At 37.6% G+C, this 10,697-nt stretch overlaps 1 pseudogene; it reads left to right on the plus strand.

The window, feature by feature from the left end:
* The first annotated feature begins 8,785 nt into the window (after positions 1-8,785).
* LOC123937481 lies at positions 8,786-9,708 on the plus strand (annotated as a pseudogene).
* The last annotated feature ends 989 nt before the right edge of the window (positions 9,709-10,697 follow it).

Below are 10,697 nucleotides of genomic sequence, written 5' to 3' on the forward strand. Positions count from 1 at the left end.
CTTTAAGAAATATAGTGCTTAGGAAGCAAATGCTAGGAGAAAGATACTGAGCAGGTGATGTATTTCTTTCAAGTTTTCTGATATTGATATTTTTAAACCACTGTTCCTCAATGTCTTGCTCCTGCCAAAATTTAATTTGCTTAGACAAATAGATTGTTTTATGCTTTAGATATTATGGATATTATGCATATTTTCTGTTTCCCTCTTGGGTTTCTTTATCTTTTAGAAAAATTTTTGTGGCCGTGATACAGGCTTTAAGCTCGAGACTTGTCATGAAGAGTGAATGACTATTAGAAATGTTCATTAATTGGGGCGCCTGGGTGGTTCAGTGGGTTAAAGCCCTCTGACTTCGGCTCGGGTCATGATCCCAGGGTCCTGGGATCGAGCCCCGCATTGGGCTTTCTGCTCGGCAGAGAGCCTGCTTCCCTTCCTCTCTCTCTGCCTCTCTCTCTGCCTACTTGTGATCTCTGTCTGGTCAAATAAATAAATAAAATCTTTTTAAAAAAAAGAAATGTTCATTAATTAAAGTTCATATTCATCTTCCTCTGGTCATGTATAATTACTTGTCCATTTTGGTTGAGGACTCCCAATTTATTAAAATCACTATTAGGAGTGTGGATTGTCCTGTCAAGGGGCCATTCTTGGTCAATATTATTTATTCAGTTAAGCATTTAGAAAGGCCTGGGGAACTTAAACAACAAAGTAATTAAATGTTACAATAAAAGGATTATCATGACTCCCAATACTACTGTTATCTCCAGACCACCAGGTTTTATGTTAACAACTTCATACCAGTAGAACAAGTATCTGTGCTATTCATTTCCATATTCTCATAATCAAACTGTGATACATGGTTGGTGTGGGATATTTATTGAGATGAATTAAAACAAATTATTGTAATTCCCTTTTTCAGAACATGACCATTATTGAATATCAAACCTTTGAATAAAAGGAAACTATTCTCATTAGGCTAAATAATAAGATTTCTTGCTTGATTGTGGAATATTGTGTTTTGAATTGAAAAGTAGGTGGTTTGGGAGACAGATTATTCTGAATATTAGAATATAAAAAGCCCCAGGATTAAGGTTAAAAAAATAAAAGAAGACAGACCCAAATAAAATGACCATCAAATACAAAATATTTTCAATTAGGAAAAATTCAAGAGATTAGAAGATAATAAAAAAATGTTTCTTGATCGAAATACACGAAGCATTAGAAATAATAGAAAAAGTGCTGTCTCCTGGTTTATAGTTCATATTTTGAACATGCTTCTATGATTCCTAAATTTTCCTATTGATCCATCTACTCATTCATACTGCTATCTCTTCAACGACAGCAGCAAAATATGTATTCAGGACTAAAGGCCAGTAGTAAACTGCCCAAGTTTCAGGGACCACCTGGTTTTGTGTGGCAGGGGAGAGGAGTTAGGAACAGATCAAACTAACTAATATCACTGTGTATGAGTAAAAAATGAGGTAAGTGCTTACAAAGAAAGGAATCTTGTCCAGCCTGGGGACTGGGAAAGCTTTTCTCAGAAAGTGGTGGCTGATTAGACATCACGGTGATTATGAATTTATTCAATAACCAAGGAAGGAAGGGCATGCAGACATAGGCAACTGCATGTTTCAAGTTCCTATTAAAGAAGGGAACATGCATTGGAGGAATTTTAGGAGGACCAGTGTGACAAGATACCAGAGAATGAGGCTTCTGAGCTGGTCAAGAGCTTCACCACATAATCCCAAAAGGACATTTGTTTTCCTTGTCCTCAATGCAATGGGAAAAAATAAAGGGTTTTTGACAGGGATGGGATTGGGAAACACAATCCTATCTTCCACTTTGAGATAATCAACTTAGCTTTTTCAGAAAATAAGTTGTAGATTTGTAAGACCTAATAATAAACTATTATAAGGTACCAGGTAAGAGAACATGGGTAGCCTAGTGACCATGACAATGGAAAGAAGGGATGGAATTTGAAAGATACAGATAGCAAAAAGATTTCGAATGCCCCTCAAGGAGAAATAGAGGTTGATGAAGAGAGTCAAGACTGCCCCAAGCACTCTAATTTATGTAACTGGATGAATGAGGATGCTATTGTTCTCAGATAAAGGCACTGAAGGAAAACCAGATGTTTGCCTCTATACATGGATGATGAATCATGAAAGTTTTGGTTATGTTGTATCTAAAGCATATATGAGTTATCCTGATAGAGGTACTGGGTAGGCAGATTTATACATGGGTCTGGAGCTCAGAGAGAGGCCTGGGATGAAGGTCATGGGTATATTAATGCCACTTGAGAGCATGGGGTAAGATAAAATCCATCAGTGATATTATAAAGGAAGGTGAGAGCCCGAACTATAAGAAAACAGATGCCATGTTGAGGAAGACAAATTTTCAAAGCAGCTTAGAGAGAGTGACCAAAGAGTTAGGAAGAAAAACGAAGACAAGGAGTTTCAGAGGCTAATGGAAGGATGTTTCAAGAAGGAGGCAGTGGAGAGCTCTGTCAAATCCTACTGAGAAGCCAAGTAATATGGCATTTATTGAGGATTTCAGTATTTGCTTTTTCAGTGTAGTGGTTCAGAAAGACTAGATTTTAGAGTTTTACTGGAGTAATAGATTTGGAATGGAAATTAAATATTTGTCAGCACGAAAGGGGGTGAAGTTTGCTTAGGAGTCTGGGAAGAGTTTTGTTTTGATTTCCTGTATAGGGTGTTTCATTGTTTTGTTTTGATTAACATATAATGTATTATTTGATTCAGGGGTACAGGTCTGTGATTCATCAGGCTTACACAATTCACAGCACTCACTATGGGGGAGAGTTTTTATTAATAAGGCACCTACTTTAGCACGTTTAAGTATCAGAGGAAAGGATGGAGTCAAGGAAGCAATTAAATACATATAATGAGAAGCTGTCAATAATTAGTTTTCAGAATCACCAGTAGAATCCAACAAACAGGTGGATAAACTGTGTCTGGTCTTAGACAAGAGGAGGCATAGTATCTATTTTATCCAAAAAGTGGGAGAAAATAGGTGCACATAGAGGCAATTTGATTTTTGTTATTTTAAAGACAAGAGCTTTTGTTGGTTTGCTTCTGCTGGAAACTGGAAACAATGATCAACTCACAGTGAAGAGAAGAAGGGATGTGTTGGATTTTTTTTTTTTAACAGCACATCATTAGTTTTTGATGTAGTGTTCCATGATTCATTGTTTGCATATAACACCCAGTGCTCCATGAAATACATGCCCTCCTTAATACCCATCACCGGGATCATCCATCCCCCACCCTTCCCCTCTAAAACCCTCAGTTTGATTCCCAGAGTCCATAGTCTCTCATGGCTCATCTCCCCCTCTAATTTCTTCCCCTTCATTTTTCCTTTCTTTCTCCTAATGTCCTCCATGTTATTCCTTATGTTCCACAAATAAGTGAAACCATATAATAATTGTCTTTCTCTGCTTGACTTATTTCACTTAGCATAATCTCCTCTAGTTCCATTCATGTTGATGTAAATGTTGGGTATTAATTTTTCTGATGGCTGAGTAATATTCCATTGTGTATATGGACCACATCTTCTTTATCCATTCATCTGCTGAAGGGCATCTCAGCTCCTTCCACAATTTGGCTATTGTGGACATTGCTGCTATGAATATTGGGGTACAGATAGCCCTCCTTTTCACATCTGTATCTTTAGGGTAAAAACCCAGTAGTGTAATTGCTGGGTCATAGGGTAGCTCTATTTTTAATTTCTTAAGGAATCTCCACAGTGTTTTCCAGAGTGGCTGTACCAACTTGCTTTCCCACCAACAGTATAAGAGGGTTGCCCTTTCTCCACATCCTCTTCAACACTTGTTGTTTACTGTCTTGTTGATTTTGGCCATTCTAACTGGTGTAAGGTGGTATCTCAATGTGGTTTTGATTTGAATTTCCCTGATGGCTAATAATGAACATTTTTTTCATGTGTCTGATAGCCATTTGTATGTCTTCTTTGGAGAAGTGTCTTTTCATGTCTTCTACCCATTTTTTGACTTGATTATTTATTCTTGGGTGTTGAGTTTGAGGAGTGCTTTATAGATCTTGGATACCAGCCCTTTATCTGTAGTGTCATTTGCAAATATCTTCTCCCATTCCGTGGGTTGTCTCTTTGTTTTGTGTCTGCTTCCTTCGCTGTGCAGCTTTTTATCTCGAAGTCCCAAAAGTTCATTTTCACTTTTGTATTCCTTGCCTTTGGAGATATTTTGAAAGAAGTTGCTGTGCCCAATGTCAAAGAATTACATTCTCCTCTAGGATTTTGATGGGTCCCTGTCTCACATTGAGGTCTTTCATCCATTTCTCAATGGGAAAAGCTGAGAGCATTTCCCTTAAGATCAGGAACATGATAAGGATGCCCACTCTTACCACTATTGCTCAACATAGTACTGGAAGTCCTAGCAACAGTAATAATATAACAAAAAGCAAAGGTATTCAAATTGCCAAAGAAGTCAAACTCTCTCTTTTTGAAGATGACATGATACTTTATGTGGAAAACCCAAAGACTCCATCCCTAAATTATTAGAACTCATATAGCATTTCAGTAATGTGGCAGGGTACAAAATCAATGCACAGATAGTAGTTGCTTTCCTATACACTAACAATGTAACTGAAGAAAGAGAAATTAGGAAATTGATTCCATTTACAATAGCACCAAAAGCCTAAAGATACCTTGGAATAAACTTAATAAAAGAGGTAAAGGATATATACTTTGGAAACTACAGAACACTTATGAAAGAAATTGAGGAAGACAAAAAAAGATGGAAAAACATTTCATGCTCCTGTATCAGAAGAATAAACATTGTTAAAATGTCTATGCTGCCCAGAGCAATCTATACATTTAATGCTATCCCAATCAAAATAGCAATGACATTTTTCAAAGTGCTGGAAAAAACAATCTTAAAATTTGTATGGAAGCAGAAAAGAATCTGAATCACCAAGGAAGTGTTGAAAAAGAAAAATAAATCTGGTGGCATCATGTTGCATGATGTCGAGCTCTATTACAAAGTTGTGATCACCAAGACAGGATGGTACTGGCACAAAAACAGACACATAGACCAGTGGAACAGAATAGAAAGCCCAGATATGGACCCTCAACTCTATGGTCAACTAATCTTTGACAAAGCAGGAAAAAATATCCAATGGAAAAAAGTCTTTTCAATAGATGGTGCCAGGAAAATTGGACAGCTATGTATAGAAGAATGAAACTTGACCACTCTCTTTTACACCATACACAAAGGTGTTTTGGAATTCTAAGTACAGTGAAGAAAGTGTGAAATGCTTATTTCAGAAGGTGGGAGAATGGGTCAGCCAGAGACATACTGAGCTTATTTGAAGTTGGGAATTAGAAGTATTCATGGAAATTGATTTGCCTTTTGTACCACATAGTGCTAGACTACTAGGGAAAAGTTGTGGTAAAGAAGGCAGTAAGGTGTTTTGCAGGTTGACACTGGCCTGAAAGGAGTAACCGAAAGAAAAAAAAAAAGAAAGGAAAAGAAAAGAAAATAGTGGAGAAAAACTATATTGCCAAAACAGATCATAGAACCTTAGTGGGATGATCAGAGAAATTGGAAAATTGGAGGTTTGGGAGAATGAAAGGGGTTTAACACACAATAAAACTACGTGAGTTGAAAGGCTTATAGCAGGAATACATGGGGGAAAAAACAACACAAAAAACAAACTAGGAGAAAGGAAAATTGTGGCTATTAGGACGATACTTTTGAATTTATAGTTTTTAAGAAGAGTTCAGGTAGTGGCAGTTCCCAGCTATTTCCATGGGAGCAGGTAACCACGGTGTGGTAGATGAGAACCTCACTGGAGATGAGACAACTCATAGACCAGGCAGTGCAATGATGTTGAAGTCACCCTGGGCGGTTTTAGGATTTGGAATAGGTGGAGGGTTGCTGTCCATTAATAAAATATTCAGTAATGGGCCCGAATGGCTGGTAGGTTGGCATAGGTGTGCAGAGGATAGGGTGGTATTATCTAATAGCACAGACACTGAACTACCAAGCTTTCAACGTGGCAGGAAAGTCATGTGTATTAGAACCTTACCTCCAACAAACGTGACTAATGCTCCAGCAATGATCGAAAGCGCAGAGGTTCTCATAACAGAACGGAGAACGCAAACTCTATTTGGGAAGTGGATCCAAAGAGATCCTCCAAAGGGACATGAAATTTTAGTAGCTAGTACTAATTTGAGCCACTGTTGTTAGCAGTGGCTAATATTAGGATTCAAATGCCAATTCCTGAACAATTCCTGTTCAGCCATAGCTCATTTATCAAGAAGACTTTATTATGTCCAAACACAAGGCTCTTTTGCCCTGGATTGTGTCTCAAATAAACAAAAGACTTAATCAGATTATACCATTTCCAATCGTTTCAAAGTCTTTGCATTTCCATGGTCAGTGTTTCCAAAGCCATCAAGTAAGATGACAAATTCTTGGGAATTGCTTAGGGATCATCTAGGGGCATTGTCCTGGGCATGCTCTTCAGAGGGATGCCTGCCTTCACCATTAGAGACCTCTCACGTGCAAGTTCTTTTCAATTCCTTGTCTTCATTGGATGCGCAGGCTTAACGAAAAACATGCTTCATTTGCTGCATTATTCCTGCCATGCTTATGGCTCCTGGAAAGTAATTTATTTAGTCACTGTGTTTTTTCCGAGTATTATAGTCTTCTTTACTCACTTTTAATGCGTAAAGTGCTTTAAAAACATTGCAACCATCAAAGGAAAAGATGCAGCACAGCTTCTCATTCTCCAGCACTGCCACAGGGCTCAATAATCTATAGATCATGTAATAATTTCATTTAGCAGCACAATAAAAGTCAAATTAGTTTCCATGAGACAGTTATGTATGATAATCTGGATTACTGTGGCCTCCTACCGACAGTATTAGCATCGTAATGTTATTTCTGCTTCTGGGATTCTGGTGGAATTTTTTCCTTCAGTTTGTATTTATTGAATAATTATGAAAACTGAGTTCTTCAAGTCTTGAAGAAATGGATTTATACAAAAAAATTAATGTGCAGTGATAACGATCTTAACTTTCAATGTATCATTTCTTTCCTTTAAAGAAGTTACTTTAACTGTTGAGCTTTCAAAGTAGTTGAAATGTGCTTCACTGAGTTTGCAGCTGAAGAGTAACGGTGAAAGCCTGTTCCTCTCTACCTGTTAGGGCTAGTGCTTGTCCAAGGCTTTCAAAGCCATGTTGGAGTTCATATTATAATGACTAGGTTATTAAGAAACTTTTTTTTTACCTCTGGGTAATTTATATGGTTGCTAAAATCCAGAACTTTTCAGTGCAAATCCCAGTAGTCCTTTCTGCAGAAATGGGCAAGCTTCATATTAATATGAAAATGCAAAAGAAGAAATAAAACAACCAGAGGATTTAAAAAAATTAATTCTAGTATAGTTAATGTGTGTTATATTAATTTCAGGTGTACAATATAGCGATTGAACACTTCCATATGGCACCCAGTGCTCATTACGGTAAGTGTGCTCTTAATCTCCAACATCCATCTCACCCATCCCTACCCACCTCTCCTCTGGTAAACAGCAGTGTGTTCTCTATAGTTAAGAGTCTGTTTCTTGGTTTGTCTCTTTTTGTTGTGGTTGGTTGGTTGTTTTGTTCCTTAAATTCTACATGAGTGAAATCATGGTATTTGTTTTTTTCCGACTTTTTTCACTTAGCATTATATTCTCTAGATCTATTCATGTTATTGCAAGTGGCAAGGTTTCATTCTTTTTTATGGTTGAGTAATATTTTATTATACACACACACACACACACACACATCTTCTTTAACCCTTCATCTACTGATGAATACTTGGGCTGCTCCCACAATTTGGCTATTGTAAATAATGCTGCAATGAATACGGGGTACAGATATCTCTTCAAATAAGTGTTTAAAGGTTTTTTTTTTCCCTTTGGGTAAATGCCCACTAGTACAATTACTGAGTTACTGGATCATAGGGTAATTCCACTTTTATTCTTTTGAGGAACCTCCATACTGTTTTCCACTGTGGCTGTACCAGCTTGCATTCCCACCAACCATGCACAAAGGGTCGTTACCAAAGTAATTAGAAAAAAAAACCAAAAAAACAAAATTGGAGATCTTGTTCCACCCAACGTCAACACCCACTATAAATCTAGAATAAATTATCAAGACAGTTTGATTTTTGGTAAAAAGATAGGCATGTAGATCAACAGAACAATAGGTAGTATAGAAATAACCCAAATATATGTGGTCAATATATGTCAACACAATTTTTGACCAATAGCACAAACAGTTCAGTGGGAAAAAGCAAAGTCTTTTCAACAATTGGTGCTGAAACAATTGTATATCCATGTGGGAAAAAAATGACCATTATACCACGTGATACACAGAGATTAATTTGAAATGGATCATAGACCTAACTGTAAAACCTAAAACTCTAAAACTACCAGAAGAAAACATTAGAGAAACAATTTTTTGGTCTTGTGGTAGTAAACGTTTTTTAAAACACAAAAACTAGGAACCATAAAAGAAAGCTTGGTAGAGATCAAAGTCAAAATGGAAAATGTTGCCTTTCTGCCCGTGGATGCCGCCGAGTAAGCATCGTTAAAGTCTCCCCTCCCACCGCCGTCATGTCTAAGTCAGAGTCTCCCAAAGAGCCTGAACAGCTGCGGAAGCTCTTCTTCCGAGGTCTGAGCTTTCAAACAAGCGATGAGAGTCTGAGGAGCCATTTTGAGCATGGGGAACACTTACGGACTGTGTGGTCATGAGAGATCCAAACACCAAGTGCTCCAGAGGCTTTGGGTTTGTCACACATGCCACTGTGGAGGAGGTGGATGAGCCATGCATGCAAGGCCACACAAGGTGGATGGAAGTGTTGTGGAACCAAAGAGGGCTGTCTCAAGAGAAGATTCTCAAAGACCTGGTGCCCACTTAACTGTGAAAAAGATTTTTGTTGGTGGCATTAAAGAAGACACTGAAGAACATCATCTAAGAGATTATTTCGAACAGTATGGGAAAATCGAAGTGATTGAGATCATGACTGACCGAGGCAGTGGCAAAAAGAGGGGTTTTGCTTTTGTAATGTTTGATGACCATGATTCTGTAGACAAGATTATCATTCAAAAATCCCATACTGTGAATGGCCTCAACTGTGAAGAAAGGAAAGCACTCTCTAAGCAAGAGATGGCTAGTGCTTCATCCAGCCAAAGAGGTCGAAGTGGTTCTGGAAAATTTGGTGGTGGTCGTGGAGGTGGTTTTGGTGGGAATGACAAGTTTGGTCACGGAGGAAACTTCAGTGGTTGAGGTGGCTTTGGTGGCAGTCGAGGTGGTGGTGGAAATGGTGGCAGTGGGGATGGCTATAACGGATTTGGTAATGATGGAAGCAACTTTGGAGGTGGTGGAAGCTATAATGATTTTGGCAATTACAACAATCAATCCTCAAATTTTGGACCCATGAAAGGAGGCAATTTTGGAGGCAGAAGTTCTGGCCCTTATGGTGGTGGAGGCCAATACTTCGCCAAACCACGAAACCAAGGTGGCTATGGTGGTTCCAGAAGCAGCAGTAGCTACGGCAGTGGCAGAAGGTTTTAATTCCTGCCAGGAAACAAAGCTTAGCAGGAGAGGAGAGCCAGAGAAGGGACAGGGAAGCTACAGGTTACAACAGATTTGTGAACTCAGCCAAGCACCGTGGTGGCAGGGCCTAGCTGCTACAAAGAAGACATGTTTTAGACAATACTCATGTGTATGGGAAAAAAAACTCGAGGACTGTATTTGTGACTAATTGTGTAACAGGTTATTTTAGTTTCTGTTCTGTGGAAAGTGTAAAGCATTCCAACAAAGGGTTTTAATGTAGATTTTTTTTTTTTGCACCCATGCTGTTGATTGCTAAATGTAATAGTCTGATCATGAGCTGAATAAATGTGTCTTTTTAAAAAAAAAATGGAAAATGTTTGCTGTTTGAAAGACACCATTAAAAAAAAATCAAAAGACTGGGAGAAAACATTTGGCACACATATATTACATATTACACTAAAAATCCTTTTAATTCAAGCCAATAATCTACCTTAAAAAAAGGCAGATAATTTGATCAGATATTAACCAAAAAAAGAGATACACAAATGCCTGAACACATGGAAAGATGTTCAACATCTTTAGTCTTCAAAAAAATGAGACTTGAAACAAAATGAGATTCTACTACATACCTGTTAGACTGAAATGAAAAAGACTGAGAACATCAAATGTTGACAGGGACAGGACACACTGGAACTCTTAAGTATTGCTAGTGAAAAAGTAAAATGTTTACCCACCTTGAAAAATAGTTCGGTGGATTCTTTCAAAGTTATACATATACTTATGCTATAATCCAGACATTCTACTCTCAAATATCTACCCAAGAGAAATGAAAGCTTTAGTTTACAAAACACTTATGCACAAATGCCTAGAGCAGCTTTATTTGTACCCCAAAACTAAAATAAACCAATTGAAGTATATCCATATGGTGGGATACTAATCAGCAATAAAAATGAATTTGAATATATAAGGAAAACAGAGGACTCTCAAAAATTATTATGTCAAGTAAACAACAAAAGAAAAAAGGAATACTTACTCCTTTTTGAGTGTATTCATATCATTCATATAATTCACAATTCATATACTATTCTTTAAAATGAAAACAG

The sequence above is a fragment of the Meles meles genome, chromosome 2 (assembly GCF_922984935.1).
Source record: "Meles meles chromosome 2, mMelMel3.1 paternal haplotype, whole genome shotgun sequence".
In the NCBI taxonomy this organism is placed as follows: Eukaryota; Metazoa; Chordata; class Mammalia; order Carnivora; family Mustelidae; genus Meles; species Meles meles.